The following is a 10,927-nucleotide window of genomic DNA, read 5'->3' as shown; positions in this document are numbered from 1 at the left end:
CATTACACAATATTTACCGATATAACTTCAATATAACCAGGGAAAAAAAATTACACATTTATGAACTTTGTTAGGAAGGTTTAAAAATTCAAAGGAAAGAAAACTCAAATTTTCCCTTCGCCCACAAAAACATTCATTTATTTTACAATATATTTACAAATTTTTATAACTCCAGAATTAGTTCTCCCCCTCATCCCCTTTACTCAGTGCTTCCTTCTCTTCCTTTTCCATTTCTTCTATTGATCAATCTCTTTCTTTCCACCCCCTCTCACGCCCCTCGAAATCCCAAAGTCATAAAATTTCTTTTTCCCTCAGTTCTTCCTCTATCATTTCTCTCATTATTATGCTTGCTAGTTCAAGGTTAACACAATTGTTACATAATCTTTCTTAATCTTTCTTGCGCCTTCTTTCGTGTACACTCATGTGAAAAATCAGGAAATAATTCAAATTCTTTATTCTCACATTGATCATGATAAAAATCAGCTGCTGTATATTCTTCAAATTTGACTTCAAAATAGCTAACTTTTGCTTGAGCCATTATCTTCTGCAAAATAAAAAAGAAATAAAAACTGTAATTAGTAGAAGTTATTTTCAGAAGAATGGATATCAGTTATAATTATTCTTTTAATAAACACAATATATTCCTAGCTTGCAATACCAAATCTGAGGGGGGGGGATACTTTATTGCATTTGAATTGTTGCTAAAAGCAATACAAAAAAAGTTTTCTTCATATGTCTAAGCTAAACTCTCATAAAAAGTTAAACTTCGTGTAGGTCCACGTTTCATATAGCATCGTTGCTGAAGGGGACGGTAAACTCAAAATCAATTCAAACTTCACCATTGGTAAACAATTACCATACATGTCTTTCATTGTTATCGCAGTTCGAATTTGTTTTCCAATGACCATTAATAGGTTTGTGTTTTATATAACCACGCTGATGAACGGTTGGTTAACTGAAATTAAGCTACCATGTACCGCTAATAAATCTTACAATACGTTCTTGAATAAAAACTGTCAAGTAAAAGACCCGGGTTGAATCCACAGTCGATAATATTTCAGTGCTAGCGGACCCGGGTTCGATTCGGTGGTTTCGCATAGCGTAATCGCTAAGGCTCTCGCCTTTGGTGGAAGCGGCGTTAGGTTCAATTTCCAGTGGTCCCGCATAACGTAACCGTTAATGTCACCGCATTTGCTGCACGAATACCCGGGTTCACCTTCCGGTAAAAACTAGCGCTCCCCTCGCGTGCTGTAGGAGCTAACGTCCGTGCGTTCGATGCAAATGAACCGAAACTCAATTCCGGTAACGCATTCAGGAAAAAAAGTGTAAAAGCTTTTTGCATCTACCAATCCAAATGAAATTTTTTCTTATTCATATAAACTAGTATAAGTTACAACCCACTTCCTTCCCGAATAATGTAGTCGTCAAGAACCCCTAAAAACAACATGTTAAAACAGTTTTCAATACCAAAAAAATCCTATATTTCAATCCTATTGCAAAAGTCAAATAATTCAAATTCTTTTCCTAACAACAAACATTGTTCATACATAATCGTTTATAAAAAAAAAAAAAAGTGGAAAACGCATTCACTTCATATGTTTACGCTCTGTACTTTAATTTTAATTCCCCCTTAACTGAACAAACACTATATATCTGATTCCAGTAACTATATTAAATAAGTGTCTTAAATGCATTAATATTACATGGGTTCTATTTTTCCATGAAATACTTCATATTTTAATACTGTTATCATTAATATAATAAATTGATACTACCCGTGACACCTCGCGGTAGAATTATGAAATAGGGTTTAGTACAAGACGAGCTGTTCTACAATGATGACCCGTGTTGCACATTCTCTGTATAATTTTTATATATTTTTAAGGTAAAGTATAACATTGTTTATTTCAATAAATGCTATATTTCTTTTCTTAACAAATAGTTAATATTTAAAGAGGCAAAACATGTCAAATTTTCTCTGCCTTACCTATAATATTAAAACATTTTAATATCCCCATAAATAGGCGTGTATGTTCTGGTAATCATTTCGACCATTGGGGATGAGTTCTATGATTCCGGTAGTACAAGTATAGGTGGAGTAAACTTAGTATAAAGTTAAACTATGGGTTAAATAAGTGCTTTACTTTGGGAAAACACATCTAGCATAATAAATAGTCTTCATTGATGGAAAATTTAGGTGCACTACCTAACAATACTAATAAAGCTGCCCTCTTTGAGTGGAAAAGTACCGTTCGCTTTGCGGAAATTATTTAGCAAAAATAAATAATCTTTACTAATGAAAAGGCTAGGTGAAACTAACAACAAACACTTGCATAAACACATTTCCCTTAGCGAAACGTGTATGATCACGATAGCTTTCTCCTAACAACATTTCATATGATTGAAATACTCAGTTCCATATTACAAAGGGAGTTCTCATCAGTACTTAACCAAAGATATAACACTCATAATGCAATATTTAATTTCAATTATTACGAAAAAATTCACTTGGAAATGCAATACTCATAAAACAAGTCTGAGCACAAAAAAATTCAATGCAAATCCACGTTAATCAAAATTACTTACAGCTCCTCCGTGGCTAAGCGGTTGGCGTATCGGCTTTAGCGTGGGAGGCCCGGGTTCGATTCCGGGCGGAGGATCATGTGGTTCTTATTATTTTTGTTGTATAATGATATTCTGAAAATTTAAAAATAGCCTCGCTTAACTCAAACTATATTATTATTATTATTATACAAATCTTTCTTGTGAGAAAACCCACGTTCAATTCCTGGTGTGGGGTTCATGTGGTTCAGATTCCACCTTAAGCTGTACGTTCATGTCTCACATAGCCTTACTGTTCAAAGAATAGCTAAATTCACAATCAAATATATTATCATTATTATAACCATCTTTCATGTAGAAAACACGAGTTCAATTCCCGAAGTGAACTCATGTCGCTCGGATTCCACGTTAAGCTGTACGTTCACGTCTCACATAGCCTTACTGTAAGAAATAATTAAAAAATATGATTGTTGTGCCATAGTGCCAGGTAGCATAGTGCTTGAAAGGAAACAAATTGATTCTTAAAAGAATAATACAAAACGTGGGTTTATTGCATATACATACATAATATATGACCGTCACCAAAACAGTAAGAGAATAATGAATAACATTTAAACTAATGAGGATATGGAGAAGATAAATAATATTTTGATTTACACGGGGTTACATATTCTCGTTCTTGTGCTAAGACTGCCATATGCATATTTCATTACAGTAGCAAACAAAGTTCATGGTTGCGTACTTACACTTGGCTGAAATCCATGATCAGGCACAGTCAATTGACAGCTGAATCTGCACACCACTGACGCTAAGTAGAACGCCACTGTTGAGGTTGAGTTGTGATTGCAGTATGATGCTTTTTGTTAGATTACTAGAGTATATATATTTATTTTCCACACTTTTATTTTCTATTTCGGATTTGAGAAAATAGGATTGTTCATTTTCTCCTGTGAAAGCCTTCCGTGTTTACAATATTTGCTTTTAACTTTCACTATTTTTATCACGATGTTTTTCGATACTTTATTTAAAATATTTCACTTTTACTAGTTTATTGTTTAGTTTTCCCAAGAGATTAACAAAGTACTTCAGTTTTTAATATCACAAAATAAAAGAATGTCTTAATCCTCGGCTCTAAAAAAAAGTCTTTTCGTCATCTGTTCTTTTGAACCAGTGAAGTAATTAATTTTTAATATCACAAAAACACTAACACACCAAAAAAAGCATTAGTAGGTGGGGTCACTTTTGGGAAAGTGTACTGATACACAAAGGGAATCCATATGGAAGTCCAGAGACCGGTAAACGGGAATGATTTGAAGTAGTGGCGGCTGCATACCATTCAGGAGTTTGCACCAAAGGAACTGGAGGTAGCATTACAGGTTCATCTCTTCCTTGGATTCCACAGGAAATGGAACTGCTGGAAATTAGATTGCTGCATCTCTCCTTGGTTTCTGGCGGGAACTGGAACGACTGGGAACAGGATGCCGCATCTTCCTTCTTGGGTTCTGCTGGAACTGAAAGCAGGACGAATGCGTCTCTCCTTGGTTTCTGGCGGGAACTGTAACGGCTGGGAACAGGATGCCGCATCTTTCTTCTTGGGTTCTGCTGGAACTGGAAGCAGGACGAATGCGTCTCTCCTTGGTTTCTGGCGGGAACTGTAACGGCTGGGAACAGGATGCCGCATCTTTCTTCTTGGGTTCTGCTGGAACTGGAAGCAGGACTGATGCATCTATCCTTGGTTTCTTGCTTTGGTTGACAGTAGCCCTCGTCCGGAAAATAGCTGTCCATGGCCAGGTGAAGAAAGGGTCCAGGAAATTTGATGAAAAGGAACTCAAAAGACGTAGATTATGAAATGAAAGTACGCTTGTTAATGAGTAACTCTGTCAGATTGTTGGCAAGGCTTTTCGTTATTTTCATATCGCATTAGAGGAGGAAGAAAGAAAAAAATATGGAGAGGGAACTAAGAAGAAATGATGGGACATGTTTGATACCAAGTATGTACCACAAGAATTACTTTTGACAAAGGTCACGGGGGGAAAAAATGTAATCGGTGACAGATAGAAAATAGTGCAATTTGTTTGTAAGAGGCAATAATTATTGCAAATAAAATTTTAAGGAGAAAACCGTGATTAAAACCAATCGGGAGTCGAAGGCAGGAATTCGTGGAACGAGGGACAACACAATAAACTGCAAGGAGGAAAAAGGGATGGAAGTAGGAGTGAATTATTATTATTATTTCAGTCCCTATAATCTGGTGCAGTTGTTTCCTTATTGTCCTCAACGGAAACATTTTTTTTATACTAGCTATTAGTGTTCGTATCAAAGAGTAACGGGATGAAGAGGCTATTTTGTCCACTACCCAAAGTAAGTCACACTGCATCATAGAGAATTCAAGGTAAATGACCGTGCGGAAGTATATTCTCGGAAATTATACCGTAATTGTGCGCGAGTTAAAGGATGGTTCAAGGGTGAAAGTTTAATGTTTGTTTGTGTTATGTGCGAACGAAATGTTATATTATCGTAGGAGTCCGGAAGAAGAAATTTTGTATTACCTAGAAATCTTTTTTTTTTTTTTTTTTTGATGTGTTGAAAATAAAGTAAACACCTAGGGAAACATAAACAAATTGTAGGGCAATGCGGAATTAGTGAGTGATTTTGATGTATTTAAGGCAAAGGGGTCGTAGGGGAGGACAGGATGTAGTGGCAGAGTTAGTATTTCGTTGGGGTGGGTCACGACGTAACCGTATATTGAAGTAAGAAGGAATGCGATTTAATCACGTTGTATTAAGATACTATGACAGGGATGAAAAAATGGAAGGGGTGCGTGTTTCTGTTCTTATATAAAGAATGTCTATCGAGCGTGAGTTGTATTAAATATTCAACATATTTCGTTCGTGCATCTTAAGGCACCAATGTTTGAACAGAACCAGCTGTTCAAGAGTAAGATACAGGAAGGAAATAAGTGAATATAAACAAGTACTTTTCCGTGCATGCTTAGGAAAAGGTGTGTTGAGAAAATTCAGTGTCGCTATTGTTTAAGTGGGGGGTACGTACGTGAAGGAAAGAAAGGTGAAAAGGGATAAGAGGTTAAGGTGGGAAGTGAACCAATGTCGGAAAGTGAACCAATGCCTCAATATGAAATCAGGATTCGGTAGAAGAGATGTGAGTACATTGTACGGCCAGAAAATTATTGCACGGGACGACGATTTTTTGTGAAGTGTGGTGCCTACCTAACACGATATTTTAAAATAAAGTTCCTTTAGATACATGAATGCATGGCAGAACGAGAGAAAAAAACTCGGAAGTTTTGCCAGCTTAATATGTTAACTAGATGATTAAAAAAAAACGTTTATATTTCATTTCGAACTTCGGATTAGATGTTGTTGTTGGAACGTACTGTTTCAAACGAGTCTTTCCTATAAGGGTAGGTTTACCGTCTATGTCAACTAAGACTTCGTTTGGGGAAACAGTTGATATGAGCCTATAAGGGCCTTTATAAAGTCTGGACAGTGGTTTACAAGAACCAGGCTGAGAGGATGTGTCCAAAATCATAACTTGAGAGTCCGGTAATAACTCTGTGGGCGTTTTGCTGGATTCGACTTTTTTCTTAAAGTCAACGAATGCTTGATGCTTCTTATATTCATTCCTTTCCGCATTTCCTTTAGTGCCAAAAGGCGGTCCTGTAAATCTAGATGTTCTTTCTCAACATGCAGCAAGTTATCAATTGCTAGGCGAGGAGGTACTCCATATAACAACTCATGAGATGAGACACCCAGAGATGTAAGCGGAGTTTTGTTAAGTGCAGAAGTGGCGTGAGGCAAATATTTTGGCCAGAGTTTTTGGTTAGATTGACAGAAAAACTTAACACTAGTTTGTAACGTGCCCAGACGTTGCTCAACTTTGCCTAGTGTGAAATACTGATATGGTAATCCGTACTTAACTGTAATATTAAGTGATTTGAGAAATCTCAGGGATAAAGTGGAAGTGCGGCTTGACTGACGGTCAGTACAAATACAGGAAAGAACGCCAAAGGGAAGAATGATTTGGTTAGTCATGAAGGAGATAAAATTTTCAGTAGGGTAAAGTAAGGTGTATTCGTGGTATAAGTAATTTCGTGATAGTTTTTTAAGCAACTGTAGCAAAGAAACTTATCCCAGTAAGATTTCCACTTCTTGCCACAAGATCGAGCATGGATCCAGTTTCATGTGTAGGCCGGCGCCTCTGGGTCATGTGCACAAATAGGTTTGAAGGGAAACAAATGAGACAGAGGAAGGAGTATTGTTTACATTTTGCGGAAGATTGTGTCACGTCTGTTATTTTCATGAGATAACAGCGAAAGCAACACAAGGCACGTAAATATTGGTGTTTGGTTTCATAACTGATATATTAATTTAATTTTCTGCGGTAATAGTGTGTCTGTGTGTCGCTTTTTAAACATTTTTGACTTTTAAGAACACATGTAAAATTCTTATTGAACATTTGCATCTGCGGACAAGTTCCCAAGTAGCTTGAAATCAGGGCTTCATTTCTGCTAAGAAGGTCAAATTTTCTTAGTTATCGTCTACAGGATAGTAGTCTAATAAATATCACGTGTAATTATCAGTCTGATTTTTGTGTAGAGGCTATCACGAAATTACCTTATTGTAACGAAATTACCTGTCCTTCATAACAATAAAAATACCTCGTCCACTGTATTCACATATTAAATTAACTGCGCACGCAATTGAAAACTCCATCAACGATATATAATTGCCTAAAACTTAGATACGGCTATAGCCCTATCAACTAACGCCGACTGTGGTCCACTTTGCTTCCAATATGTCTATAGACCAACGTCCTGCTTATCTTGACCTTTTCGCTCCTAGTAAAAATCCATGATCCCATTTTGTCAATATTATGTTTACACATATTCATAGTGAATAGCTAAACCTATTTAGGTTGTTTTAGATGCCACCCACGAAAGGAAAATACCGAGTATGTGGGCAGAAATACTATGTGAGGGCATAAAAAATGGTGAACGTGGGAGGTTATTCTGTGTGAAGAGCCTCAAAAGCGATGAAAATTCCTTGCTGTATCCTAAACGATTTCCTCAAGAGACAAGGCCTAGCTGATATTGGAAATGAAACATATGCTGCAGTGCCGAAAATGGGAAGACCTATTGCATTGACACCTGAACTGGAATTAAAAGTTTATCACTACATTACAGTAAAGCAAATCAGGAGTCTCGCATACAAGTTAGCTAAATCAGCAGGGAGAATAAAAACTTTTCACAAACACTGAAAGTGAATGTGCAAATAAATGGTGGTGGGGTGAGTTCAAGAAAAGATACGGACTAAATCTGAGAGTTCCATCCAAAAGACGAAAGCAGAGAGATTCATCCGCAAAATGTCTGAACGAATTTACTGCTGACAGAAAGCAAGTTGGTCGACCGAGAAAGCTCTCGGTTTCTAACCCTACAAACGTGCAAGATAATAACTCTGCTGATCAACCTTAGACTTCACGATCTTCCTATAACAATAAAGCCAGGCCTATCCGTTAGAAACAGGCAATTCGTGATGATGACTGGGAATGTGATGTGTATGGTGAAAGCTATGAAGACACTGCGCATGATAAGATACGGGATAAGTGGATAAAATGTTCTTTCTGTTTAGTGCCATACCATGTGCGTTGTCAAAAGCAGGACGACATGTCGGGTGTGTTCATATGTTTATGTGTGATTCTTCTGCCACAACTCATTCAAGTTCTGATGAGGACTGACTGTTACACGAACTTGTCCAAACGAATTTCGTTTTTTGTTTATGATGGACCTAATCTGTGTGCTTGTTTCTATGTGTGATTTGCTATTAAGAATTGATGAGGCATATTTACATACCCACATCATAGTGGATAGGCCCTAGGTAGTCCTATTGATTAGAGTTAACGTATTTTGTGTATCAAACGCTTTATAACTGCAAGGCGCTTCTTTCCTGCTGACATTTCATTCCTATGTTTAATCAGCATTATTATATTGTGCTAATTACAGTGTTATCACGAATATACCTACCCACTATCCTTATCTCTCACGAAGTTACCTATGCATGTATTCATTTCATAAACTAACTTGATGCACACTACAGATTGTATGCAGAATAAACAATACAGCGGAAAAGCATAAAGAAATGTATTATTTGTCAGAAAAGTAAATGTACACCTATTTTTCGAGTCTGGCATTCCTGCGCTCCATCTGTGGAGAGTATGAGAATTAATCAAATGTTTACTGAGGGGCAAGAAGAAAAGTCTAATCTGAATAAGACATTGCAGAGGGGCAAAAGCTGTGAATACGAATAGTGCATAGTGTAAATAAAGGACGACACCCAAAGAGAAAGCCAGAAACAGCTGCTGAACGAAAAAAAAAGAGTAAAAATTGTCGAAGTGGGAAAATAAAACACAAATACAACAAATACGCCGACAACTAAGCGTTTACCACGCCATGAGCTTGGTGTAGTGGTTAAGGTGCTGGCTTACAAATGCAAAGTGAGTTAAAATGCTGGTTTACAGTTCGAATCCCCGGCAAGGACATCTTAAAATTTTTTGTTAATTATACATACAGCTCATGAGAGATGGTAAAAGAGGTCGTATTTAGTCTCTCGTAGCAATTATTATTGGTAATGTTTAGTATTGATAATACTTTTTGTCTTTCCGTATTGCTTTTATTCTTGTTTTCATTTCGAAAGAGAAGAATACCCGAACAAATGCCACCAAAATTCCTCTTATTTTGAATGTAAAAGCCATTTGCAATTAGTAAAGAATAAAAATTGAACGTTCAGACGTAGCTGCAAAAAGTAAAAAAATAAATGGAAGTAGAGGGGTTCGAACCCATACTCATGGTTATTAAAAATACGATCTCTACATGCCTTACACCTCTTTTTTTTGTTTTTTTTAAATATATTTATTGAACTGTATTAACTAGTACATTGCAAACACTGTCGGTACATTACATCAAACCAGTATACTATGGAATCTTACAAGATCACTTTGAGGAAATTAGCAAACACAGATGTTTCATTCAGATTGATCATATGAAAAGTCTTATGAGCATATTTTAAGTATAAATAATATTCCTCCACTGTACACTTTGGCGTAGAGGACATAGTATAATAGATAGTATGCCCAATAAGCCAATTAACGGCATTGAGTTTTGTATTGGGATACCACACATAGTCCGGAAAGGCAAGTATACGGCGGTCAAAATAGTTAGCTGGTTTACGACAGATCACCGCCAGTAATCCACATAAAGAGGTCCAGATGGGCGTCGTATCAGTGCACTCAGACACACGATGCAAAAGAGTATCCAGTCGACCGCAGTGCACACAATTAGGAGAATCAGAACGATGAATAGTATGAAGTCGCTCATTGGTAGGGTGTAAGTCATGAATAAAACACAACCAAACACTACGAATGTCCGAAGATAAAATTTTGTTGTGCACATTTCGCCAGATCGCATGCCAGTCATAGGTGGGAAACTTATGACAAATTCGGGGTACAGAATGACACATAACACTGTTGATTAAAGTGCCATACAACATTTTAGTGGACATGGTACAAGCCTCGGGTAACGGTGAGGCATATGCCCATGCGGAAATGAGTTCCCGCACATATGCAGGACAATGACGAAAAAAGCGGATGTATGGCGGATTATTTTCAGTTAATGAAACAGTCCAGCACGATATCCATTGCGATGTGTGAGAGTCAGAATCAAGAAATAACTTCAATCCATTACGCATATAAAGAGCTTTGCATTTTTGTCTCACATTAGTAACTTGTAATCCGCCTATAAAATATGAACAATAGGTAACATGTCGTGGGAGTCGAAAATAAAATCCACTCCACAGAAACCAGCCTATGAGAGAGTCAATCTTCCTTGCATAACACTCAGGCAGAGGAAAGATCTGCGCTGCATACCACACTTTAGAAAGAATGTAAGTATTAACAAACCAGGTGCGTTGTATCAACTTCAAGCTCCGACCTTTATTCTCTGCACTAATTAGCCGTAAGTTCTGAAGAATAGGGTCCCAAATTATATCTGTCAGCACGTCAGTTCGAACTGTAAAGTTAATACCAAGTATTTTGACGTGGTCATTTATCAGATACTGATGGTCAATAGAAAAGTGTGACGTGACCATGGAAGCATTATATAACAATAACGTCGATTTATTCATATTGATTTTTTCACCACTCACCTGCATGAAAGTTTGTAGACACTGTTCAATATGCGCAAACTGTTCATTCGTAGTGAAAAGGAGCGTCACATCATCAGCGAAAGCTTGAACATTGATATCTTGAAAATCATGATTCACTGATGAGGGGAGCGACATTAGATGGTAGAACA

At 37.0% G+C, this 10,927-nt stretch overlaps 1 long non-coding RNA gene across 2 annotated transcripts in view; it reads right to left on the bottom strand.

Moving 5' to 3' along the window:
• Positions 1–217: 217 nt before the first annotated feature.
• Positions 218–10,927, bottom strand: part of LOC145674478 (uncharacterized) — a 134,154-nt gene continuing 123,444 nt past the window's right edge. For both annotated transcript variants that reach the window (XR_014128952.1, XR_014128953.1), the window contains exon 3: positions 218–544. This is a non-coding gene — a long non-coding RNA (uncharacterized LOC145674478). The remainder of the gene's footprint in view (positions 545–10,927) is intronic.

The sequence above is a fragment of the Thermobia domestica genome, chromosome 17, assembly GCF_964235325.1.
Source record: "Thermobia domestica chromosome 17, izTheDome1.hap1.1, whole genome shotgun sequence".
Classification (NCBI taxonomy): Eukaryota; Metazoa; Arthropoda; class Insecta; order Zygentoma; family Lepismatidae; genus Thermobia; species Thermobia domestica.
Note: the sequence above shows the minus strand (reverse complement) of the source record. Positions and strands in the feature narration are given on the sequence as shown.